Below are 27,146 nucleotides of genomic sequence, written 5' to 3'. Positions count from 1 at the left end.
AGGCCATATGCCGTCAAGTGCAGGCACATGCAGCAACGCTTGCCCAATATGGATCCCCACTGAAGGCCAACAGAGAAAAGAAGGACTTACAAACCCGCTGGAATGGAGATAGCATCAAAGGAATTGCAATTGGAGGAGAAAAAAACAAAATTTGGGAAGTTTGGGGACTGGAAGTAAATGGCCCGGGATTATATCAGGTGCAGTGCAAAGGACCAAACTATGCCAAAATTCAGCTCACAGATGTTTCTAAATCAGGGGGAAAAGGCAAAAAGGAAGACACAACCCAGGGGGAAGATAGGAGGGACATAGCATGGATACATAAAAAAAATACAAAAAAAAGAAAAAAATCCTTCCCAAAGTCAAAGCCATCAAAAGGCATGGCAGGCCATCAGGTGCAGGGACATGCACCAAAGATTCCTCTATTGGTCCCCATTAAAATCGCAAGATTCCTTTTCCCTTCCCGAAAGGAAATTTCATTTCCTTTCGAAAAGGGAAAAGGAATCTTGCGAACCCCAAAAGAAAGGCTTACAAACACTCTGGAAAGGAGATAGGATCAAATGAAATGCAATGGCAAAAAACCAGAAAATGGGGGCTTTTAGTGTCTTCATATATAGGCTGTGCGGAAATGAGCTGCATTGCAAAGGACCAAAACTGAGCTCACAGATGTTGCAAAAGCAGGGGAAAAAGTCAACGAGGAAGACACAACTGGGAGGGGAAGAGATGAGGGACATGGCATGGGTAGCAAATACAAAGAAGAAAAAAAAGGACAAAAATCCTTCCCCAAGTCAAAGCCATCCAAATGAGGGCAGGCCATATGCCATCAAGTGCAGGCACATGCAGCAACGCTTGCCCAATATGGATCCCCACTGAAGGCCAAAAGAGAAAAGAAGGACTTACAAACCCGCTGGAATGGAGATAGCATCAAAGGAATTGCAATTGGAGGAGAAAAAAACAAAATTTGGGAAGTTTGGGGACTGGAAGTAAATGGCCCGGGATTATATCAGGTGCAGTGCAAAGGACCAAACTATGCCAAAATTAAGCTCACAGATGTTTCTAAATCAGGGGGAAAAGGCAAAAAGGAAGACACAACCCAGGGGGAAGATATGAGGGACATGGCATGGATACATAAAACAAATATACAAAAAAAAAGAAAAAAATCCTTCCCAAAGTCAAAGCCATCAAAAGGCATGGCAGGCCATCAGGTGCAGGGACATGCACCAAAGATTCCTCTCTTGGTCCCCATTGAAATCACAAGATTCCTTTTCCCTTCCCGAAAGGAAATGAAATTTCCTTTCGGGAAGGGAAAAGGAATCTTGCGAACCCCAAAAGAAAGGCTTACAAACACTATGGAAAGGAGATAGGATCAAATGAAATGCAATAGCAAAAAACCAGAAAATGGGGGCTTTTAGTGTCTTCAAAAATTAGGCTGTGAGGAAATGAGCTGCATTGCAAAGGACCAAAACTGAGCTCACAGATGTTGCAAAAGCAGGGGAAAAAGTCAAGGAGGAAGACACAACTGGGAGGGGAATACATGAGGGACATGGCATGGGTAGCAAAAACAAAAACGAAAAGAAAAAAAAGACAAAAATCCTTCCCCAAGTCAAAGCCTTCAAAATGAGGGCAGGCCATATGCCATCAAGTGCAGGCACATGCAGCAACGCTTGCCCAAAATGGATCCCCACTGAAGGTCAAAAGAGAAAAGAAGGACTTACAAACCCGCTGGAATGGAGATAGCATCAAAGGAATTGCAATTGGAGGAGAAAAAAACAAACTTTGGGAAGTTTGGGGACTAGAAGTAAATGGCCCGGGATTATATCAGGTGCAGTGCAAAGGACCAAACTATGCCAAAATTAAGCTCACAGATGTTTCTAAATCAGGGGGAAAAGGCAAAAAGGAAGACACTACCCAGGGGGAAGATATGAGGGACATGGCATGGATACATAAAAAAAATATACAAAAAAAAAGAAAAAAATCCTTCCCCAAGTCAAAGCCATCAAAATGAGGGCAGGCCATATGCCGTCAAGTGCAGGCACATGCAGCAACGCTTGCCCAATATGGATCCCCACTGAAGGCCAAAAGAGAAAAGAAGGACTTACAAACCCGCTGGAATGGAGATAGCATCAAAGGAATTGCAATTGGAGGAGAAAAAACCAAAATTTGGGAAGTTTGGGGACTGGAAGTAAATGGCCCGGGATTATATCAGGTGCAGTGCAAAGGACCAAACTATGCCAAAATTCAGCTCACAGATGTTTCTAAATCAGGGGGAAAAGGCAAAAAGGAAGACACAACCCAGGGGGAAGATAGGAGGGACATAGCATGGATACATAAACAAAATACAAAAAAAAGAAAAAAATCCTTCCCAAAGTCAAAGCCATCAAAAGGCATGGCAGGCCATCAGGTGCAGGGACATGCACCAAAGATTCCTCTATTGGTCCCCATTAAAATCGCAAGATTCCTTTTCCCTTCCCGAAAGGAAATGAAATTTCCTTTCGGGAAGGGAAAAGGAATCCTGCGAACCCCAAAAGAAAGGCTTACAAACACTCTGGAAAGGAGATAGGATCAAATGAAATGCAATGGCAAAATACCAGAAAATGGGGGCTTTTATTGTCTTCATATATAGGCTGTGAGGAAATGAGCTGCATTGCAAAGGACCAAAACTGAGCTCACAGATGTTGCAAAAGCAGGGGAAAAAGTCAACGAGGAAGACACAACTGGGAGGGGAAGACATGAGGGACATGGCATGGGTAGCAAAAACAAAAAAGAAAAAAAAAAATACAAAAATCCTTCCCCACGTCAAAGCCAACAAAATGAGGGCAGGCCATATGCCATCAAGTGCAGGCACATGCAGCAACGCTTGCCCAATATGGATCCCCACTGAAGGTCAAAAGAGAAAAGAAGGACTTACAAACCCGCTGGAATGGAGATAGCATCAAAGGAATTGCAATTGGAGGAGAAAAAAACAAAATTTGGGACGTTTGGGGACTGGAAGTAAATGGCCCGGGATTATATCAGGTGCAGTGCAAAGGACCAAACTATGCCAAAATTAAGCTCACAGATGTTTCTAAATCAGGGGGAAAAGGCAAAAAGGAAGACACAACCCAGGGGGAAGATATGAGGGACATGGCATGGATACATAAAAAAACTATACAAAAAAAAAGAAAAAAATCCTTCCCAAAGTCAAAGCCATCAAAAGGCATGGCAGGCCATCAGGTGCAGGGACATGCACCAAAGATTCCTCTCTTGGTCCCCATTGAAATCACAAGATTCCTTTTCCCTTCCCGAAAGGAAATGAAATTTCCTTTCGGGAAGGGAAACGGAATCTTGCGAACCCCAAAAGAAAGGCTTACAAACACTCTGGAAAGGAGATAGGATCAAATGAAATGCAATAGCAAAAAACCAGAAAATGGGGGCTTTTAGTGTCTTCAAAAATTAGGCTGTGAGGAAATGAGCTGCATTGCAAAGGACCAAAACTGAGCTCACAGATGTTGCAAAAGCAGGGGAAAAAGTCAAGGAGGAAGACACAACTGGGAGGGGAAGACATGAGGGACATGGCATGGGTAGCAAAAACAAAAACGAAAAGAAAAAAAAGACAAAAATCCTTCCCCAAGTCAAAGCCTTCAAAATGAGGGCAGGCCATATGCCATCAAGTGCAGGCACATGCAGCAACGCTTGCCCAAAATGGATCCCCACTGAAGGTCAAAAGAGAAAAGAAGGACTTACAAACCCGCTGGAATGGAGATAGCATCAAAGGAATTGCAATTGGAGGAGAAAAAAACAAACTTTGGGAAGTTTGGGGACTAGAAGTAAATGGCCCGGGATTATATCAGGTGCAGTGCAAAGGACCAAACTATGCCAAAATTAAGCTCACAGATGTTTCTAAATCAGGGGGAAAAGGCAAAAAGGAAGACACTACCCAGGGGGAAGATATGAGGGACATGGCATGGATACATAAAAAAAATATACAAAAAAAAAGAAAAAAATCCTTCCCCAAGTCAAAGCCATCAAAATGAGGGCAGGCCATATGCCGTCAAGTGCAGGCACATGCAGCAACGCTTGCCCAATATGGATCCCCACTGAAGGCCAAAAGAGAAAAGAAGGACTTACAAACCCGCTGGAATGGAGATAGCATCAAAGGAATTGCAATTGGAGGAGAAAAAAACAAAATTTGGGAAGTTTGGGGACTGGAAGTAAATGGCCCGGGATTATATCAGGTGCAGTGCAAAGGACCAAACTATGCCAAAATTCAGCTCACAGATGTTTCTAAATCAGGGGGAAAAGGCAAAAAGGAAGACACAACCCAGGGGGAAGATAGGAGGGACATAGCATGGATACATAAAAAAAATACAAAAAAAAGAAAAAATCCTTCCCAAAGTCAAAGCCATCAAAAGGCATGGCAGGCCATCAGGTGCAGGGACATGCACCAAAGATTCCTCTATTGGTCCCCATTAAAATCGCAAGATTCCTTTTCCCTTCCCGAAAGGAAATGAAATTTCCTTTCGGGAAGGGAAAAGGAATCCTGCGAACCCCAAAAGAAAGGCTTACAAACACTCTGGAAAGGAGATAGGATCAAATGAAATGCAATGGCAAAAAACCAGAAAATGGGGGCTTTTAGTGTCTTCATATATAGGCTGTGAGGAAATGAGCTGCATTGCAAAGGACCAAAACTGAGCTCACAGATGTTGCAAAAGCAGGGGAAAAAGTCAACGAGGAAGACACAACTGGGAGGGGAAGACATGAGGGACATGGCATGGGTAGCAAAAACAAAAAAGGAAAAAAAAAATACAAAAATCCTTCCCCACGTCAAACCAACAAAATGAGGGCAGGCCATATGCCATCAAGTGCAGGCACATGCAGCAACGCTTGCCCAAAATGGATCCCCACTGAAGGTCAAAAGAGAAAAGAAGGACTTACAAACCCGCTGGAATGGAGATAGCATCAAAGGAATTGCAATTGGAGGAGAAAAAAACAAACTTTGGGAAGTTTGGGGACTAGAAGTAAATGGCCCGGGATTATATCAGGTGCAGTGCAAAGGACCAAACTATGCCAAAATTAAGCTCACAGATGTTTCTAAATCAGGGGGAAAAGGCAAAAAGGAAGACACAACCCAGGGGGAAGATATGAGGGACATGGCATGGATACATAAAAAAACTATACAAAAAAAAAGAAAAAAATCCTTCCCAAAGTCAAAGCCATCAAAAAGCATGGCAGGCCATCAGGTGCAGGGACATGCACCAAAGATTCGTCCATTGGTCCCCATTGAAATCGCAAGATTCCTTTTCCCTTCCCGAAAGGAAATGAAATTTCCTTTCGGGAAGGGAAAAGGAATCTTGCGAACCCCAAAAAAAAGGCTTACAAACACTCTGGAAAGGAGATAGGATCAAATGAAATGCAATGGCAAAATACCAGAAAATGGGGGCTTTTAGTGTCTTCAAAAAATAGGCTGTGAGGAAATGAGCTGCATTGCAAAGGACCAAAACTGAGCTCACAGATGTTGCAAAAGCAGGGGAAAAATTCAACGAGGAAGACACAACTTGGAGGGGAAGAGATGAGGGACATGGCATGGGTAGCAAAAACAAAAACGAAAAGAAAATAAAGACAAAAATCCTTCCCCATGTCAAAGCCATCAAAATGAGGGCAGGCCATATGCCATCAAGTGCAGGCACATGCAGCAACGCTTGCCCAAAATGGATCCCCACTGAAGGCCAAAAGAGAAAAGAAGGACTTACAAACCCGCTGGAATGGAGATAGCATCAAAGGAATTGCAATTGGAGGAGAAAAAAACAAACTTTGGGAAGTTTGGGGACTAGAAGTAAATGGCCCGGGATTATATCAGGTGCAGTGCAAAGGACCAAACTATGCCAAAATTCAGCTCACAGATGTTTCTAAATCAGGGGGAAAAGGCAAAAAGGAAGACACAACCCAGGGGGAAGATATGAGGGACATGGCATGGATACATAAAAAAAATATACAAAAAAAAAGAAAAAAATCCTTCCCAAAGTCAAAGCCATCAAAAGGCATGGCAGGCCATCAGGTGCAGGGACATGCACCAAAGATTCCTCTCTTGGTCCCCATTGAAATCGCAAGATTCCTTTTCCCTTCCCGAAAGGAAATGAAATTTCCTTTCGGGAAGGGAAAAGGAATCTTGCGAACCCCAAAAAAAAGGCTTACAAACACTCTGGAAAGGAGATAGGATCAAATGAAATGCAATGGCAAAAAACCAGAAAATGGGGGCTTTTAGTGTCTTCAAAAAATAGGCTGTGAGGAAATGAGCTGCATTAAAAGGACCAAAACTGAGCTCACAGATGTTGCAAAAGCAGGGGAAAAAGTCAAGGAGGAAGACACAACTTGGAGGGGAAGAGATGAGGGACATGGCATGGGTAGCAAATACAAAGAAAAAAAAAAAACAAGAAAAAAATCCCTCCCAAAGTCAAAGCCTTCAAAATGAGGGCAGGCCATATGCCATCAAGTGCAGGCACATACAGCAACGCTTGCCCAAAATGGATCCCCACTGAAGGTCAAAAGAGAAAAGAAGGACTTACAAACCCGCTGGAATGGAGATAGCATCAAAGGAATTGCAATTGGAGGAGAAAAAAACAAAATTTAGGAAGTTTGGGGACTAGAAGTAAATGGCCCGGGATTATATCAGGTGCAGTGCAAAAGACCAAACTATGCCAAAATTCAGCTCACAGATGTTTCTAAATCATGGGGAAAAGGTAAAAAGGAAGACACAACCCAGGGGGAAGATAGGAGGGACATGGCATGGATATATGAAAAAACTACAAAAAAAAGAAAAAAATCCTTCCCAAAGTCAAAGCCATCAAAAGGCATGGCAGGCCATCAGGTGCAGGGACATGCACCAAAGATTCCTCCATTGGTCCCCATTAAAATCGCAAGATTCCTTTTCCCTTCCCGAAAGGAAATGAAATTTCCTTTTGGGAAGGGAAAAGGAATCTTGCCAACCCCAAAAGAAAGGCTTACAAACACTCTGGAAAGGAGATAGGATCAAATGAAATGCAATGGCAAAATACCAGAAAATGGGGGCTTTTAGTGTCTTCAAAAACTAGGCTTTGAGGAAATGAGCTGCATTGCAAAGGACCAAAACTGAGCTCACAGATGTTGCAAAAGCAGGGGAAAAATTCAACGAGGAAGCCATAACTGGGAGGGGAAGAGATGAGGGACATGGCATGGGTAACAAAGACAAAAACGAAAAGAAAATAAAGACAAAAATACTTCCCCAAGCTAAAGCCATCAAAATGAGGGCAGGCCATATGCCATCAAGTGCAGGCACATGCAGCAACGCTTGCCCAAAATGGATCCCCACTGAAGGCCAAAAGTGAAAAGAAGGACTTACAAACCCGCTGGAATGGAGATACCATCAAATTGGAATTGCAATTGGAGGAGAAAAATAAAAACTTTGGGAAGTTTGGGGACTAGAAGTAAATGGCCCGGGATTATATCAGGTGCAGTGCAAAGGACCAAACTATGCCAAAATTAAGCTCACAGATGTTTCTAAATCAGGGGGAAAAGGCAAAAAGGAAGACACTACCCAGGGGGAAGATATGAGGGACATGGCATGGATACATGAAAAACAATACAAAAAAAAGAAAAAAATCCTTCCCAAAGTCAAAGACATCAAAAGGCATGGCAGGCCATCAGGTGCAGGGACATGCACCAAAGATTCCTCTATTGGTCCCCATTGAAATCGCAAGATTCCTTTTCCCTTCCCGAAAGGAAATGAAATTTCCTTTCGGGAAGGGAAAAGGAATCTTGCGAACCCCAAAAGAAAGGCTTACAAACACTCTGGAAAGGAGATAGGATCAAATGAAATGCTATGGCAAAATACCAGAAAATGGGTGGTTTTAGTGTCTTCAAAAACTAGGCTGTGAGGAAATGAGCTGCATTAAAAGGACCAAAACTGAGCTCACAGATGTTGCAAAAGCAGGGGAAAAAGTCAAGGAGGAAGACACAACTTGGAGGGGAAGAGATGAGGGACATGGCATGGGTAGCAAATACAAAGAAAAAAAAAAAACAAGAAAAAAATCCCTCCCAAAGTCAAAGCCTTCAAAATGAGGGCAGGCCATATGCCATCAAGTGCAGGCACATACAGCAACGCTTGCCCAAAATGGATCCCCACTGAAGGTCAAAAGAGAAAAGAAGGACTTACAAACCCGCTGGAATGGAGATAGCATCAAAGGAATTGCAATTGGAGGAGAAAAAAACAAAATTTAGGAAGTTTGGGGACTAGAAGTAAATGGCCCGGGATTATATCAGGTGCAGTGCAAAAGACCAAACTATGCCAAAATTCAGCTCACAGATGTTTCTAAATCATGGGGAAAAGGCAAAAAGGAAGACACAACCCAGGGGGAAGATAGGAGGGACATGGCATGGATATATGAAAAAACTACAAAAAAAAGAAAAAAATCCTTCCCAAAGTCAAAGCCATCAAAAGGCATGGCAGGCCATCAGGTGCAGGGACATGCACCAAAGATTCCTCCATTGGTCCCCATTAAAATCGCAAGATTCCTTTTCCCTTCCCGAAAGGAAATGAAATTTCCTTTTGGGAAGGGAAAAGGAATCTTGCCAACCCCAAAAGAAAGGCTTACAAACACTCTGGAAAGGAGATAGGATCAAATGAAATGCAATGGCAAAATACCAGAAAATGGGGGCTTTTAGTGTCTTCAAAAACTAGGCTTTGAGGAAATGAGCTGCATTAAAAGGACCAAAACTGAGCTCACAGATGTTGCAAAAGCAGGGGAAAAAGTCAAGGAGGAAGACCCAACTTGGAGGGGAAGAGATGAGGGACATGGCATGGGTAGCAAATACAAAGAAAAAAAAAAAACAAGAAAAAAATCCCTCCCAAAGTCAAAGCCTTCAAAATGAGGGCAGGCCATATGCCATCAAGTGCAGGCACATACAGCAACGCTTGCCCAAAATGGATCCCCACTGAAGGTCAAAAGAGAAAAGAAGGACTTACAAACCCGCTGGAATGGAGATAGCATCAAAGGAATTGCAATTGGAGGACAAAAAACAAAATTTAGGAAGTTTGGGGACTAGAAGTAAATGGCCCGGGATTATATCAGGTGCAGTGCAAAAGACCAAACTATGCCAAAATTCAGCTCACAGATGTTTCTAAATCATGGGGAAAAGGCAAAAAGGAAGACACAACCCAGGGGGAAGATAGGAGGGACATGGCATGGATATATGAAAAAACTACAAAAAAAAGAAAAAAATCCTTCCCAAAGTCAAAGCCATCAAAAGGCATGGCAGGCCATCAGGTGCAGGGACATGCACCAAAGATTCCTCCATTGGTCCCCATTAAAATCGCAAGATTCCTTTTCCCTTCCCGAAAGGAAATGAAATTTCCTTTTGGGAAGGGAAAAGGAATCTTGCCAACCCCAAAAGAAAGGCTTACAAACACTCTGGAAAGGAGATAGGATCAAATGAAATGCAATGGCAAAATACCAGAAAATGGGGGCTTTTAGTGTCTTCAAAAACAAGGCTTTGAGGAAATGAGCTGCATTGCAAAGGACCAAAACTGAGCTCACAGATGTTGCAAAAGCAGGGGAAAAATTCAACGAGGAAGCCATAACTGGGAGGGGAAGAGATGAGGGACATGGCATGGGTAACAAAGACAAAAACGAAAAGAAAATAAAGACAAAAATACTTCCCCAAGCTAAAGCCATCAAAATGAGGGCAGGCCATATGCCATCAAGTGCAGGCACATGCAGAAACGCTTGCCCAAAATGGATCCCCACTGAAGGTCAAAAGAGAAAAGAAGGACTTACAAACCCGCTGGAATGGAGATAGCATCAAAGGAATTGCAATTGGAGGAGAAAAAAACAAACTTTGGGAAGTTTGGGGACTAGAAGTAAATGGCCCGGGATTATATCAGGTGCAGTGCAAAGGACCAAACTATGCCAAAATTAAGCTCACAGATGTTTCTAAATCAGGGGGAAAAGGCAAAAAGGAAGACACAACCCAGGGGGAAGATATGAGGGACATGGCATGGATACATAAAAAAACTATACAAAAAAAAAGAAAAAAATCCTTCCCAAAGTCAAAGCCATCAAAAAGCATGGCAGGCCATCAGGTGCAGGGACATGCACCAAAGATTCGTCCATTGGTCCCCATTGAAATCGCAAGATTCCTTTTCCCTTCCCGAAAGGAAATGAAATTTCCTTTCGGGAAGGGAAAAGGAATCTTGCCAACCCCAAAAAAAAGGCTTACAAACACTCTGGAAAGGAGATAGGATCAAATGAAATGCAATGGCAAAATACCAGAAAATGGGTGGTTTTAGTGTCTTCAAAAACTAGGCTGTGAGGAAATGAGCTGCATTGCAAAGGACCAAAACTGAGCTCACAGATGTTGCAAAAGCAGGGGAAAAATTCAACGAGGAAGACACAACTTGGAGGGGAAGAGATGAGGGACATGGCATGGGTAGCAAAAACAAAAACGAAAAGAAAATAAAGACAAAAATCCTTCCCCATGTCAAAGCCATCAAAATGAGGGCAGGCCATATGCCATCAAGTGCAGGCACATGCAGCAACGCTTGCCCAAAATGGATCCCCACTGAAGGCCAAAAGAGAAAAGAAGGACTTACAAACCCGCTGGAATGGAGATAGCATCAAAGGAATTGCAATTGGAGGAGAAAAAAACAAACTTTGGGAAGTTTGGGGACTAGAAGTAAATGGCCCGGGATTATATCAGGTGCAGTGCAAAGGACCAAACTATGCCAAAATTCAGCTCACAGATGTTTCTAAATCAGGGGGAAAAGGCAAAAAGGAAGACACAACCCAGGGGGAAGATATGAGGGACATGGCATGGATACATAAAAAAAATATACAAAAAAAAAGAAAAAAATCCTTCCCAAAGTCAAAGCCATCAAAAGGCATGGCAGGCCATCAGGTGCAGGGACATGCACCAAAGATTCCTCTCTTGGTCCCCATTGAAATCGCAAGATTCCTTTTCCCTTCCCGAAAGGAAATGAAATTTCCTTTCGGGAAGGGAAAAGGAATCTTGCGAACCCCAAAAAAAAGGCTTACAAACACTCTGGAAAGGAGATAGGATCAAATGAAATGCAATGGCAAAAAACCAGAAAATGGGGGCTTTTAGTGTCTTCAAAAAATAGGCTGTGAGGAAATGAGCTGCATTAAAAGGACCAAAACTGAGCTCACAGATGTTGCAAAAGCAGGGGAAAAAGTCAAGGAGGAAGACACAACTTGGAGGGGAAGAGATGAGGGACATGGCATGGGTAGCAAATACAAAGAAAAAAAAAAAACAAGAAAAAAATCCCTCCCAAAGTCAAAGCCTTCAAAATGAGGGCAGGCCATATGCCATCAAGTGCAGGCACATACAGCAACGCTTGCCCAAAATGGATCCCCACTGAAGGTCAAAAGAGAAAAGAAGGACTTACAAACCCGCTGGAATGGAGATAGCATCAAAGGAATTGCAATTGGAGGAGAAAAAAACAAAATTTAGGAAGTTTGGGGACTAGAAGTAAATGGCCCGGGATTATATCAGGTGCAGTGCAAAAGACCAAACTATGCCAAAATTCAGCTCACAGATGTTTCTAAATCATGGGGAAAAGGTAAAAAGGAAGACACAACCCAGGGGGAAGATAGGAGGGACATGGCATGGATATATGAAAAAACTACAAAAAAAAGAAAAAAATCCTTCCCAAAGTCAAAGCCATCAAAAGGCATGGCAGGCCATCAGGTGCAGGGACATGCACCAAAGATTCCTCCATTGGTCCCCATTAAAATCGCAAGATTCCTTTTCCCTTCCCGAAAGGAAATGAAATTTCCTTTTGGGAAGGGAAAAGGAATCTTGCCAACCCCAAAAGAAAGGCTTACAAACACTCTGGAAAGGAGATAGGATCAAATGAAATGCAATGGCAAAATACCAGAAAATGGGGGCTTTTAGTGTCTTCAAAAACTAGGCTTTGAGGAAATGAGCTGCATTGCAAAGGACCAAAACTGAGCTCACAGATGTTGCAAAAGCAGGGGAAAAATTCAACGAGGAAGCCATAACTGGGAGGGGAAGAGATGAGGGACATGGCATGGGTAACAAAGACAAAAACGAAAAGAAAATAAAGACAAAAATACTTCCCCAAGCTAAAGCCATCAAAATGAGGGCAGGCCATATGCCATCAAGTGCAGGCACATGCAGCAACGCTTGCCCAAAATGGATCCCCACTGAAGGCCAAAAGAGAAAAGAAGGACTTACAAACCCGCTGGAATGGAGATACCATCAAATTGGAATTGCAATTGGAGGAGAAAAATAAAAACTTTGGGAAGTTTGGGGACTAGAAGTAAATGGCCCGGGATTATATCAGGTGCAGTGCAAAGGACCAAACTATGCCAAAATTAAGCTCACAGATGTTTCTAAATCAGGGGGAAAAGGCAAAAAGGAAGACACTACCCAGGGGGAAGATATGAGGGACATGGCATGGATACATGAAAAACAATACAAAAAAAAGAAAAAAATCCTTCCCAAAGTCAAAGACATCAAAAGGCATGGCAGGCCATCAGGTGCAGGGACATGCACCAAAGATTCCTCTATTGGTCCCCATTGAAATCGCAAGATTCCTTTTCCCTTCCCGAAAGGAAATGAAATTTCCTTTCGGGAAGGGAAAAGGAATCTTGCGAACCCCAAAAGAAAGGCTTACAAACACTCTGGAAAGGAGATAGGATCAAATGAAATGCTATGGCAAAATACCAGAAAATGGGTGGTTTTAGTGTCTTCAAAAACTAGGCTGTGAGGAAATGAGCTGCATTAAAAGGACCAAAACTGAGCTCACAGATGTTGCAAAAGCAGGGGAAAAAGTCAAGGAGGAAGACACAACTTGGAGGGGAAGAGATGAGGGACATGGCATGGGTAGCAAATACAAAGAAAAAAAAAAAACAAGAAAAAAATCCCTCCCAAAGTCAAAGCCTTCAAAATGAGGGCAGGCCATATGCCATCAAGTGCAGGCACATACAGCAACGCTTGCCCAAAATGGATCCCCACTGAAGGTCAAAAGAGAAAAGAAGGACTTACAAACCCGCTGGAATGGAGATAGCATCAAAGGAATTGCAATTGGAGGAGAAAAAAACAAAATTTAGGAAGTTTGGGGACTAGAAGTAAATGGCCCGGGATTATATCAGGTGCAGTGCAAAAGACCAAACTATGCCAAAATTCAGCTCACAGATGTTTATAAATCATGGGGAAAAGGCAAAAAGGAAGACACAACCCAGGGGGAAGATAGGAGGGACATGGCATGGATATATGAAAAAACTACAAAAAAAAGAAAAAAATCCTTCCCAAAGTCAAAGCCATCAAAAGGCATGGCAGGCCATCAGGTGCAGGGACATGCACCAAAGATTCCTCCATTGGTCCCCATTAAAATCGCAAGATTCCTTTTCCCTTCCCGAAAGGAAATGAAATTTCCTTTTGGGAAGGGAAAAGGAATCTTGCCAACCCCAAAAGAAAGGCTTACAAACACTCTGGAAAGGAGATAGGATCAAATGAAATGCAATGGCAAAATACCAGAAAATGGGGGCTTTTAGTGTCTTCAAAAACTAGGCTTTGAGGAAATGAGCTGCATTAAAAGGACCAAAACTGAGCTCACAGATGTTGCAAAAGCAGGGGAAAAAGTCAAGGAGGAAGACCCAACTTGGAGGGGAAGAGATGAGGGACATGGCATGGGTAGCAAATACAAAGAAAAAAAAAAAACAAGAAAAAAATCCCTCCCAAAGTCAAAGCCTTCAAAATGAGGGCAGGCCATATGCCATCAAGTGCAGGCACATACAGCAACGCTTGCCCAAAATGGATCCCCACTGAAGGTCAAAAGAGAAAAGAAGGACTTACAAACCCGCTGGAATGGAGATAGCATCAAAGGAATTGCAATTGGAGGAGAAAAAAACAAAATTTAGGAAGTTTGGGGACTAGAAGTAAATGGCCCGGGATTATATCAGGTGCAGTGCAAAAGACCAAACTATGCCAAAATTCAGCTCACAGATGTTTCTAAATCATGGGGAAAAGGCAAAAAGGAAGACACAACCCAGGGGGAAGATAGGAGGGACATGGCATGGATATATGAAAAAACTACAAAAAAAAGAAAAAAATCCTTCCCAAAGTCAAAGCCATCAAAAGGCATGGCAGGCCATCAGGTGCAGGGACATGCACCAAAGATTCCTCCATTGGTCCCCATTAAAATCGCAAGATTCCTTTTCCCTTCCCGAAAGGAAATGAAATTTCCTTTTGGGAAGGGAAAAGGAATCTTGCCAACCCCAAAAGAAAGGCTTACAAACACTCTGGAAAGGAGATAGGATCAAATGAAATGCAATGGCAAAATACCAGAAAATGGGGGCTTTTAGTGTCTTCAAAAACAAGGCTTTGAGGAAATGAGCTGCATTGCAAAGGACCAAAACTGAGCTCACAGATGTTGCAAAAGCAGGGGAAAAATTCAACGAGGAAGCCATAACTGGGAGGGGAAGAGATGAGGGACATGGCATGGGTAACAAAGACAAAAACGAAAAGAAAATAAAGACAAAAATACTTCCCCAAGCTAAAGCCATCAAAATGAGGGCAGGCCATATGCCATCAAGTGCAGGCACATGCAGAAACGCTTGCCCAAAATGGATCCCCACTGAAGGCCAAAAGAGAAAAGAAGGACTTACAAACCCGCTGGAATGGAGATAGCATCAAAGGAATTGCAATTGGAGGAGAAAAAAACAAAATTTGGGAAGTTTGGGGACTAGAAGTAAATGGCGCGGGATTATATCAGGTGCAGTGCAAAAGACCAAACTATGCCAAAATTAAGCTCACATATGTTTCTAAATCATGGGGAAAAGGCAAAAAGGAAGACACAACCCAGGGGGAAGATAGGAGGGACATGGCATGGATACATGAAAAAAATACAAAAAATAGAAGAAAACCTTCCCAAAGTCAAAGACATCAAAAGGCATGGCAGGCCATCAGGTGCAGGGACATGCACCAAAGATTCCTCTATTGGTCCCCATTGAAATCGCAAGTATCCTTTTCCCTTCCCAAAAGGAAATGAAATTTCCTTTCGGGAAGGGAAAAGGAATCTTGCGAACCCCAAACAAAAGGCTTACAAACACTCTGGAAAGGAGATAGGATCAAATGAAATGCAATGGCAAAAAACCAGAAAATGGGGGCTTTTAGTGTCTTCAAAAAATAGGCTGTGAGGAAATGAGCTGCATTGCAAAGGACCAAAACTGAGCTCACAGATGTTGCAAAAGCAGGGGAAAAAGTCAACGAGGAAGACACAACTGGGAGGGGAAGAGATGAGGGACATGGCATGGGTAGCAAAAACAAAAATTAAAAGAAAATAGAGACAAAAATCCTTCCCCAAGCCAAAGCCATCAAAATGAGGGCAGGCCATATGCCATCAAGTGCAGGCACATGCAGCAACGCTTGCCCAATATGGATCCCCACTGAAGGCCAAAAGAGAAAAGAAGGACTTACAAACACGCTGGAATGGAGATACCATCAAAGGAATTGCAATTGGAGGAGAAAAAAACAAACTTTGGGAAGTTTGGGGACTAGAAGTAAATGGCCCGGGATTATATCAGGTGCAGTGCAAAAGACCAAACTATGCCAAAATTCAGCTCACAGATGTTTCTAAATCAGGGGGAAAAGGCAAAAAGGAAGACACTACCCAGGGGGAAGATATGAGGGACATGGCATGGATACATAAAAAAATATACAAAAAAAAAGAAAAAAATCCTTCCGAAAGTCAAAGCCATCAAAAGGCATGGCAGGCCATCAGGTGCAGGGACATGCACCAAAGATTCCTCTCTTGGTCCCCATTGAAATCGCAAGATTCCTTTTCCCTTCCCGAAAGGAAATGAAATTTCCTTTCGGGAAGGGAAAAGGAATCTTGCGAAACCCAAAAAAAAGGCTTACAAACACTCTGGAAAGGAGATAGGATCAAATGAAATGCAATGGCAAAATACCAGAAAATGGGGGCCTTTAGTGTCTTGAAAAAATAGGCTCTGAGGAAATGAGCTGCATTGCAAAGGACCAAAACTGAGCTCACAGGTGTTGCAAAAGCAGGGGAAAAAGTCAAGGAGGAAGACACAACTTGGAGGGGAAGAGATGAGGGACATGGCATTGGTTGCAAAAACAAAAACGAAAAGAATATAAAGACAAAAATCCTTCCCCAAGCCAAAGCCATCAAAATGAGGGCAGGCCATATGCCATCAAGTGCAGGCACATGCAGCAACGCTTGCCCAAAATGGATCCCCACTGAAGGCCAAAAGAGAAAAGAAGGACTTAAAAACACGCTGGAATGGAGATAGCATCAAAGGAATTGCAATTGGAGGAGAAAAAAACAAAATTTGGGAAGTTTGGGGACTAGAAGTAAATGGCCCGGGATTATATCAGGTGCAGTGCAAAGGACCATACTATGCCAAAATTAAGCTCACAGATGTTTCTAAATCAGGGGGAAAAGGCAAAAAGGAAGACACAACCCAGGGGGAAGATATGAGGGACATGGCATGGATACATAAAAAAAATATAGAAAAAAAAAGAAAAAAATCCTTCCCAAAGTCAAAGCCATCAAAAGGCATGGCAAGCCATCAGGTGCAGGGACATGCACCAAAGATTCGTCCATTGGTCCCCATTGAAATCGCAAGATTCCTTTTCCCTTCCCGAAAGGAAATGAAATTTCCTTTCGGGAAGGGAAAAGGAATCTTGCGAACCCCAAAAGAAAGGCTTACAAACACTCTGGAAAGGAGATAGGATCAAATAAAATGCAATGGCAAAATACCAGAAAATGGGGGCTTTTAGTGTCTTGAAAAACTAGGCTGTGAGGAAATGAGCTGCATTGCAAAGGACCAAAACTGAGCTCACAGATGTTGCAAAAGCAGGGGAAAAAGTCAAGGAGGAAGACACAACTTGGAGGGGAAGAGATGAGGGACATGGCATGGGTAGCAAAAACAAAAACGAAAAGAAAATAAAGACAAAAATCCTTCCCCAAGTCCAAGCCATCAAAATGAGGGCAGGCCATATGCCATCAAGTGCAGGCACATGCAGAAACACTTGCCCAAAATGGATCCCCACTGAAGGCCAAAAGAGAAAAGAAGGACTTACAAACACGCTGGAATGGAGATAGCATCAAAGGAATTGCAATTGGAGGAGAAAAAAACAAACTTTGGGAAGTTTGGGGACTAGAAGTAAATGGCCCGGGATTATATCAGGTGCAGTGCAAAAGACCAAACTATGCCAAAATTCAGCTCACAGATGTTTCTAAATCATGGGGAAAAGGTAAAAAGGAAGACACAACCCAGGGGGAAGATAGGAGGGACATGGCATGGATATATGAAAAACCTACAAAAAAAAGAAAAAAATCCTTCCCAAAGTCAAAGCCATCAAAAGGCATGGCAGGCCATCAGGTGCAGGGACATGCACCAAAGATTCCTCCATTGGTCCCCATTAAAATCGCAAGATTCCTTTTCCCTTCCCGAAAGGAAATGAAATTTCCTTTTGGGAAGGGAAAAGGAATCTTGCCAACCCCAAAAGAAAGGCTTACAAACACTCTGGAAAGGAGATAGGATCAAATGAAATGCAATGGCAAAATACCAGAAAATGGGGGCTTTTAGTGTCTTCAAAAACTAGGCTTTGAGGAAATGAGCTGCATTGCAAAGGACCAAAACTGAGCTCACAGATGTTGCAAAAGCAGGGGAAAAATTCAACGAGGAAGCCATAACTGGGAGGGGAAGAGATGAGGGACATGGCATGGGTAACAAAGACAAAAACGAAAAGAAAATAAAGACAAAAATACTTCCCCAAGCTAAAGCCATCAAAATGAGGGCAGGCCATATGCCATCAAGTGCAGGCACATGCAGCAACGCTTGCCCAAAATGGATCCCCACTGAAGGTCAAAAGAGAAAACAGGGACTTACAAACCCGCTGGAATGGAGATAGCATCAAAGGAATTGCAATTGGAGGAGAAAAAAACAAACTTTGGGAAGTTTGGGGACTAGAAGTAAATGGCCCGGGATTATATCAGGTGCAGTGCAAAGGACCAAACTATGCCAAAATTAAGCTCACAGATGTTTCTAAATCAGGGGGAAAAGGCAAAAAGGAAGACACAACCCAGGGGGAAGATATGAGGGACATGGCATGGATACATAAAAAAAATATACAAAAAAAAAGAAAAAAATCCTTCCCCAAGTCAAAGCCATCAAAATGAGGGCAGGCCATATGCCATCAAGTGCAGGCACATGCAGCAACGCTTGCCCAATATGGATCCCCACTGAAGGCCAAAAGAGAAAAGAAGGACTTACAAACCCGCTGGAATGGAGATAGCATCAAAGGAATTGCAATTGGAGGAGAAAAAAACAAAATTTGGGAAGTTTGGGGACTGGAAGTAAATGGCCCGGGATTATATCAGGTGCAGTGCAAAGGACCAAACTATGCCAAAATTCAGCTCACAGATGTTTCTAAATCAGGGGGAAAAGGCAAAAAGGAAGACACAACCCAGGGGGAAGATAGGAGGGACATAGCATGGATACATAAAAAAAATACAAAAAAAAGAAAAAAATCCTTCCCAAAGTCAAAGCCATCAAAAGGCATGGGAAGCCATCAGGTGCAGGGACATGCACCAAAGATTCCTCTATTGGTCCCCATTAAAATCGCAAGATTCCTTTTCCCTTCCCAAAAGGAAATGAAATTTCCTTTCGGGAAGGGAAAAGGAATCTTGCGAACCCCAAAAGAAAGGCTTACAAACACTCTGGAAAGGAGATAGGATCAAATGAAATGCTATGGCAAAATACCAGAAAATGGGTGGTTTTAGTGTCTTCAAAAACTAGGCTGTGAGGAAATGAGCTGCATTAAAAGGACCAAAACTGAGCTCACAGATGTTGCAAAAGCAGGGGAAAAAGTCAAGGAGGAAGACACAACTTGGAGGGGAAGAGATGAGGGACATGGCATGGGTAGCAAATACAAAGAAAAAAAAAAAACAAGAAAAAAATCCCTCCCAAAGTCAAAGCCTTCAAAATGAGGGCTGGCCATATGCCATCAAGTGCAGGCACATGCAGAAACGCTTGCCCAAAATGGATCCCCACAGAAGGCCAAAAGAGAAAAGAAGGACTTACAAACCCGCTGGAATGGAGATAGCATCAAAGGAATTGCAATTGGAGGAGAAAAATACAAACTTTGGGAAGTATGGGGACTAGAAGTAAATGGCCCGGGATTATATCAGGTGCAGTGCAAAGGACCAAACTATGCCAAAATTAAGCTCACAGATGTTTCTAAATCATGGGGAAAAGGCAAAAAGGAAGACACTACCCAGGGGGAAGATAGGAGGGACATGGCATGGATACATGAATAAAATGCAAAAAAAAGAAAAAAACCCTTCCCAAAGTCAAAGCCATCAAAAGGCATGGCAGGCCATCAGGTGCAGGGACATGCACCAAAGATTCCTCTATTGGTCCCCATTGAAATCGCAAGATTCCTTTTCCCTTCCCGAAAGGAAATTTCATTTCCTTTCGGGTAGGGAAAAGGAATCTTGCGAACCCCAAAAAAAAGGCTTACAAACACTCCGGAAAGGAGATAGGATCAAATGAAATGCAATGGCAAAATACCAGAAAATGGGGGCTTTTAGTGTCTTCAAAAACTAGGCTGTGAGGAAATGAGCTGAATTAAAAGGACCAAAACTGAGCTCACAGATGTTGCAAAAGCAGGGGAAAAAGTCAACGAGGAAGACACAACTTGGAGGGGAAGAGATGAGGGACATGGCATGGGTAGCAAAAACAAAAAAGAAAAAAAAAATACAAAAATCCTTCCCCAAGTCAAAGCCATCAAAATGAGGGCAGGCCATATGCCATCAAGTGCAGGCACATACAGCAACGCTTGCCCAAAATGGATCCCCACTGAAGGTCAAAAGAGAAAAGAAGGACTTACAAACCCGCTGGAATGGAGATAGCATCAAAGGAATTGCAATTGGAGGAGAAAAAAACAAAATTTAGGAAGTTTGGGGACTAGAAGTAAATGGCCCGGGATTATATCAGGTGCAGTGCAAAAGACCAAACTATGCCAAAATTCAGCTCACAGATGTTTCTAAATCATGGGGAAAAGGCAAAAAGGAAGACACAACCCAGGGGGAAGATAGGAGGGACATGGCATGGATATATGAAAAAACTACAAAAAAAAGAAAAAAATCCTTCCCAAAGTCAAAGCCATCAAAAGGCATGGCAGGCCATCAGGTGCAGGGACATGCACCAAAGATTCCTCCATTGGTCCCCAATGAAATCGCAAGATTCCTTTTCCCTTCCCGAAAGGAAATTCATTTCCTCTCGGGAAGGGAAAAGGAATCTTGCGAACCCCAAAAGAAAGGCTTACAAACACTCTGGAAAGGAGATAGGATCAAATGAAATGCAATGGCAAAATACCAGAAACTGGGGGCTTTTAGTGTCTTCATAAATAGGCTGTGAGGAAATGAGCTGCATTGCAAAGGACCAAAACTGAGCTCACAGATGTTGCAAAAGCAGGGGAAAAAGTCAAGGAGGAAGACACAACTTGGAGGGGAAGAGATGAGGGACATGGCATGGGTAGCAAATTCAAAGAAGAAAAAAAAGGACAAAAATCCTTCCCCAAGTCAAAGCCATCAAAATGAGGGCAGGCCATATGCCATCAAGTGCAGGCACATGCAGCAACGCTTGCCCAATATGGATCCCCACTGAAGGCCAAAAGAGAAAAGAAGGACTTACAAACCCGCTGGAATGGAGATAGCATCAAAGGAATTGCAATTTAAGGAGAAAAAAACAAAATTTGGGAAGTTTGGGGACTGGAAGTAAATGGCCCGGGATTATATCAGGTGCAGTGCAAAGGACCAAACTATGCCAAAATTAAGCTCACAGATGTTTCTAAATCAGGGGGAAAAGGCAAAAAGGAAGACACAACCCAGGGGGAAGATAGGAGGGACATAGCATGGATACATAAAAAAAATACAAAAAAAAGAAAAAAATCCTTCCCAAAGTCAGAGCCATTAAAAGGCATGGCAAGCCATCAGGTGCAGGGACATGCACCAAAGATTCCTCTATTGGTCCCCATTAAAATCGCAAGATTCCTTTTCCCTTCCCGAAAGGAAATTTCATTTCCTTTCGGGAAGGGAAAAGGAATCTTGCGAACCCCAAAAGAAAGGCTTACAAACACTCTGGAAAGGAGATAGGATCAAATGAAATGCAATGGCAAAATACCAGAAAATGGGGGCTTTTAGTGTCTTCAAAAACTAGGCTGTGAGGAAATGAGCTGCATTGCAAAGGACCAAAACTGAGCTCACAGATGTTGCAAAAGCAGGGGAAAAAGTCAACGAGGAAGACACAACTGGGATGGGAAGACATGAGGGACATGGCATGGGTAGCAAAAACAAAAAAGAAAAAAAAAATACAAAAATCCTTCCCCACGTCAAAGCCAACAAAATGAGGGCAGGCCATATGCCATCAAGTGCAGGCACATGCAGCAACGCTTGCCCAAAATGGATCCCCACTGAAGGTCAAAAGAGAAAACAGGGACTTACAAACCCGCTGGAATGGAGATAGCATCAAAGGAATTGCAATTGGAGGAGAAAAAAACAAAATTTGGGAAGTTTGGGGACTAGAAGTAAATGGCCCGGGATTATATCAGGTGCAGTGCAAAAGACCATACTATGCCAAAATTAAGCTCACAGATGTTTCTAAATCAGGGGGAAAAGGCAAAAAGGAAGACACAACCCAGGGGGAAGATATGAGGGACATGGCATGGATACATAAAAAAAATATACAAAAAAAAAGAAAAAAATCCTTCCCAAAGTCAAAGCCATCAAAAGGCATGGCAGGCCATCAGGTGCAGGGACATGCACCAAAGATTCGTCCATTGGTCCCCATTGAAATCGCAAGATTCCTTTTCCCTTCCCGAAAGGAAATGAAATTTCCTTTCGGGAAGGGAAAAGGAATCTTGCGAACCCCAAAAGAAAGGCTTACAAACACTCTGGAAAGGAGATAGGATCAAATGAAATGCAATAGCAAAAAACCAGAAAATGGGGGCTTTTAGTGTCTTCAAAAACTAGGCTGTGAGGAAATGAGCTGCATTGCAAAGGACCAAAACTGAGCTCACAGATGTTGCAAAAGCAGGGGAAAAAGTCAAGGAGGAAGACACAACTTGGAGGGGAAGAGATGAGGGACATGGCATGGGTAGCAAAAACAAAAAAGAAAAAAAAAAAAGACAAAAATCCTTCCCCAAGTCAAAGCCTTCAAAATGAGGGCAGGCCATATGCCATCAAGTTCAGGCACATGCAGCAACGCTTGCCCAAAATGGATCCCCACTGAAGGCCAAAAGAGAAAAGAAGGACTTACAAACCCGCTGGAATGGAGATAGCATCAAAGGAATTGCAATTGGAGGAGAAAAAAACAAACTTTGGGAAGTTTGGGGACTAGAAGTAAATGGCCCGGGATTATATCAGGTGCAGTGCAAAGGACCAAACTATGCCAAAATTAAGCTCACAGATGTTTCTAAATCAGGGGGAAAAGGCAAAAAGGAAGACACAACCCAGGGGGAAGATATGAGGGACATGGCATGGATACATAAAAAAAATATACAAAAAAAAAGAAAAAAATCCTTCCCCATGTCAAAGCCATCAAAATGAGGGCAGGCCATATGCCATCAAGTGCAGGCACATGCAGCAACGCTTGCCCAATATGGATCCCCACTGAAGGCCAAAAGAGAAAAGAAGGACTTACAAACCCGCTGGAATGGAGATAGCATCAAAGGAATTGCAATTGGAGGAGAAAAAAACAAAATTTGGGAAGTTTGGGGACAGGAAGTAAATGGCCCGGGATTATATCAGGTGCAGTGCAAAGGACCAAACTATGCCAAAATTAAGCTCACAGATGTTTCTAAATCAGGGGGAAAAGGCAAAAAGGAAGACACAACCCAGGGGGAAGATAGGAGGGACATAGCATGGATACATAAAAAAAATACAAAAAAAAAAAAAAATCATTCCCAAAGTCAAAGCCATCAAAATGCATGGCAGGCCATCAGGTGCAGGGACATGCACCAAAGATTCGTCCATTGGTCCCCATTGAAATCGCAAGATTCCTTTTCCCTTCCCGAAAGGAAATGAAATTTCCTTTCGGGAAGGGAAAAGGAATCTTGCGAACCCCAAAAGAAAGGCTTACAAACACTCTGGAAAGGAGATAGGATCAAATGAAATGCAATGGCAAAAAACCAGAAAATGGGGGCTTTTAGTGTCTTCATATATAGGCTGTGAGGAAATGAGCTGCATTGCAAAGGACCAAAACTGAGCTCACAGATGTTGCAAAAGCAGGGGAAAAAGTCAACGAGGAAGACACAACTGGGAGGGGAAGACATGAGGGACATGGCATGGGTAGCAAAAAAAAAAAAGAAAAAAAAAAATACAAAAATCCTTCCCCACGTCAAAGCCAACAAAATGAGGGCAGGCCATATGCCATCAAGTGCAGGCCCATGCAGCAACACTTGCCCAAAATGGATCCCCACTGAAGGTCAAAAGAGAAAACAAGGACTTACAAACCCGCTGGAATGGAGATAGCATCAAAGGAATTGCAATTGGAGGAGAAAAAAACAAACTTTGGGAAGTTTGGGGACTAGAAGTAAATGGCCCGGGATTATATCAGGTGCAGTGCAAAGGACCATACTATGCCAAAATTAAGCTCACAGATGTTTCTAAATCAGGGGGAAAAGGCAAAAAGGAAGACACAACCCAGGGGGAAGATATGAGGGACATGGCATGGATACATAAAAAAAATATACAAAAAAAAAGAAAAAAATCCTTCCCAAAGTCAAAGCCATCAAAAGGCATGGCAGGCCATCAGGTGCAGGGACATGCACCAAAGATTCGTCCATTGGACCCCATTGAAATCGCAAGATTCCTTTTCCCTTCCCGAAAGGAAATGAAATTTCCTTTCGGGAAGGGAAAAGGAATCTTGCGAACCCCAAAAGAAAGGCTTACAAACACTCTGGAAAGGAGATAGGATCAAATGAAATGCAATGGCAAAATACCAGAAAATGGGGGCTTTTAGTGTCTTCAAAAACTAGGCTGTGAGGAAATGAGCTGCATTGCAAAGGACCAAAACTGAGCTCACAGATGTTGCAAAAGCAGGGGAAAAATTCAACGAGGAAGACACAACTGGGAGGGGAAGAGATGAGGGATATGGCATGGGTAGCAAAAACAAAAACGAAAAGAAAATAAAGACAAAAATCCTTCCCCAAGCCAAAGCCATCAAAATGAGGGCAGGCCATATGCCATCAAGTGCAGGCACATGCAGCAACGATGCCCAAAATGGATCCCCACTGAAGGCCAAAAGAGAAAAGAAGGACTTACAAACACGCTGGAATGGAGATAGCATCAAAGGAATTGCAATTGGAGGAGAAAAAAACAAAATTTGGGAAGTTTGGGGACTAGAAGTAAATGGCCCGGGATTATATCAGGTGCAGTGCAAAGGACCAAACTATGCCAAAATTAAGCTCACAGATGTTTCTAAATCAGGGGGAAAAGGCAAAAAGGAAGACACAACCCAGGGGGAAGATATGAGGGACATGGCATGGATACATAAAAAAAATATACAAAAAAAAAGAAAAAAATCCTTCCCCAAGTCAATGCCATCAAAATGAGGGCAGGCCATATGCCATCAAGTGCAGGCACATGCAGCAACGCTTGCCCAATATGGATCCCCACTGAAGGCCAAAAGAGAAAAGAAGGACTTACAAACACGCTGGAATGGAGATAGCATCAAAGGAATTGCAATTGGAGGAGAAAAAAACAAAATTTGGGAAGTTTGGGGACTGGAAGTAAATGGCCCGGGATTATATCAGGTGCAGTGCAAAGGACCAAACTATGCCAAAATTAAGCTCACAGATGTTTCTAAATCAGGGGGAAAAGGCAAAAAGGAAGACACAACCCAGGGGGAAGATAGGAGGGACATAGCATGGATACATAAAAAAAATCCAAAAAATGAAAAAAATCCTTCCCAAAGTCAAAGCCATCAAAAGGCATGGCAGGCCATCAGGTGCAGGGACATGCACCAAAGATTCCTCTATTGGTCCCCATTAAAATCGCAAGATTCCTTTTCCCTTCCCGAAAGGAAATGAAATTTCCTTTCGGGAAGGGAAAAGGAATCTTGCGAACCCCAAAAGAAAGGCTTACAAACACTCTGGAAAGGAGATAGGATCAAATGAAATGCAATGGCAAAATACCAGAAACTGGGGGCTTTTAGTGTCTTCAAAAAATAGGCTGTGAGGAAATGAGCTGCATTGCAAAGGACCAAAACTGAGCTCACAGATGTTGCAAAAGCAGGGGAAAAATTCAACGAGGAAGACACAACTTGGAGGGGAAGAGATGAGGGACATGGCATGGGTAGCAAAAACAAAAACGAAAAGAAAATAAAGACAAAAATCCTTCCCCAAGCCAAAGCCATCAAAATGAGGGCAGGCCATATGCCATCAAGTGCAGGCACATGCAGCAACGCTTGCCCAAAATGGATCCCCACTGAAGGCCAAAAGAGAAAAGAAGGACTTACAAACCCGCTGGAATGGAGATAGCATCAAAGGAATTGCAATTGGAGGAGAAAAAAACAAACTTTGGGAAGTTTGGGGACTAGAAGTAAATGGCCCGGGATTATATCAGGTGCAGTGCAAAGGACCAAACTATGCCAAAATTAAGCTCACAGATGTTTCTAAATCAGGGGGAAAAGGCAAAAAGGAAGACACAACCCAGGGGGAAGATAGGAGGGACATGGCATGGATACATAAAAAAAATATACAAAAAAAAAGAAAAAAATCCTTCCCAAAGTCAAAGCCATCAAAAGGCATGGCAGGCCATCAGGTGCAGGGACATGCACCAAAGATTCCTCTCTTGGTCCCCATTGAAATCGCAAGATTCCTTTTCCCTTCCCGAAAGGAAATGAAATTTCCTTTCGGGAAGGGAAAAGGAATCTTGCGAAACCCAAAAAAAAGGCTTACAAACACTCTGGAAAGGAGATAGGATCAAATGAAATGCAATGGCAAAATACCAGAAAATGGGGGCTTTTAGTGTCTTCAAAAAATAGGCTGTGAGGAAATGAGCTGCATTGCAAAGGACCAAAACTGAGCTCACAGATGTTGCAAAAGCAGGGGAAAAATTCAACGAGGAAGACACAACTGGGAGGGGAAGAGATGAGGGATATGGCATGGGTAGCAAAAACAAAAACGAAAAGAAAATAAAGACAAAAATCCTTCCCCAAGCCAAAGCCATCAAAATGAGGGCAGGCCATATGCCATCAAGTGCAGGCACATGCAGCAACGATGCCCAAAATGGATCCCCACTGAAGGCCAAAAGAGAAAAGAAGGACTTACAAACACGCTGGAATGGAGATAGCATCAAAGGAATTGCAATTGGAGGAGAAAAAAACAAAATTTGGGAAGTTTGGGGACTAGAAGTAAATGGCCCGGGATTATATCAGGTGCAGTGCAAAGGACCAAACTATGCCAAAATTAAGCTCACAGATGTTTCTAAATCAGGGGGAAAAGGCAAAAAGGAAGACACAACCCAGGGGGAAGATATGAGGGACATGGCATGGATACATAAAAAAAATATACAAAAAAAAAGAAAAAAATCCTTCCCCAAGTCAATGCCATCAAAATGAGGGCAGGCCATATGCCATCAAGTGCAGGCACATGCAGCAACGCTTGCCCAATATGGATCCCCACTGAAGGCCAAAAGAGAAAAGAAGGACTTACAAACCCGCTGGAATGGAGATAGCATCAAAGGAATTGCAATTGGAGGAGAAAAAAACAAAATTTGGGAAGTTTGGGGACTGGAAGTAAATGGCCCGGGATTATATCAGGTGCAGTGCAAAGGACCAAACTATGCCAAAATTCAGCTCACAGATGTTTCTAAATCAGGGGGAAAAGGCAAAAAGGAAGACACAACCCAGGGGGAAGATAGGAGGGACATAGCATGGTCACATAAAAAAAATCCAAAAAATGAAAAAAATCCTTCCCAAAGTCAAAGCCATCAAAAGGCATGGCAGGCCATCAGGTGCAGGGACATGCACCAAAGATTCCTCTATTGGTCCCCATTAAAATCGCAAGATTCCTTTTCCCTTCCCGAAAGGAAATGAAATTTCCTTTCGGGAAGGGAA

This window comes from Melozone crissalis, unplaced genomic scaffold (assembly GCF_028551555.1).
Source record: "Melozone crissalis strain CALT ecotype California unplaced genomic scaffold, PUWL_Pcris_2 ptg000013l_1, whole genome shotgun sequence".
Classification (NCBI taxonomy): Eukaryota; Metazoa; Chordata; class Aves; order Passeriformes; family Passerellidae; genus Melozone; species Melozone crissalis.
Note: the sequence above shows the minus strand (reverse complement) of the source record.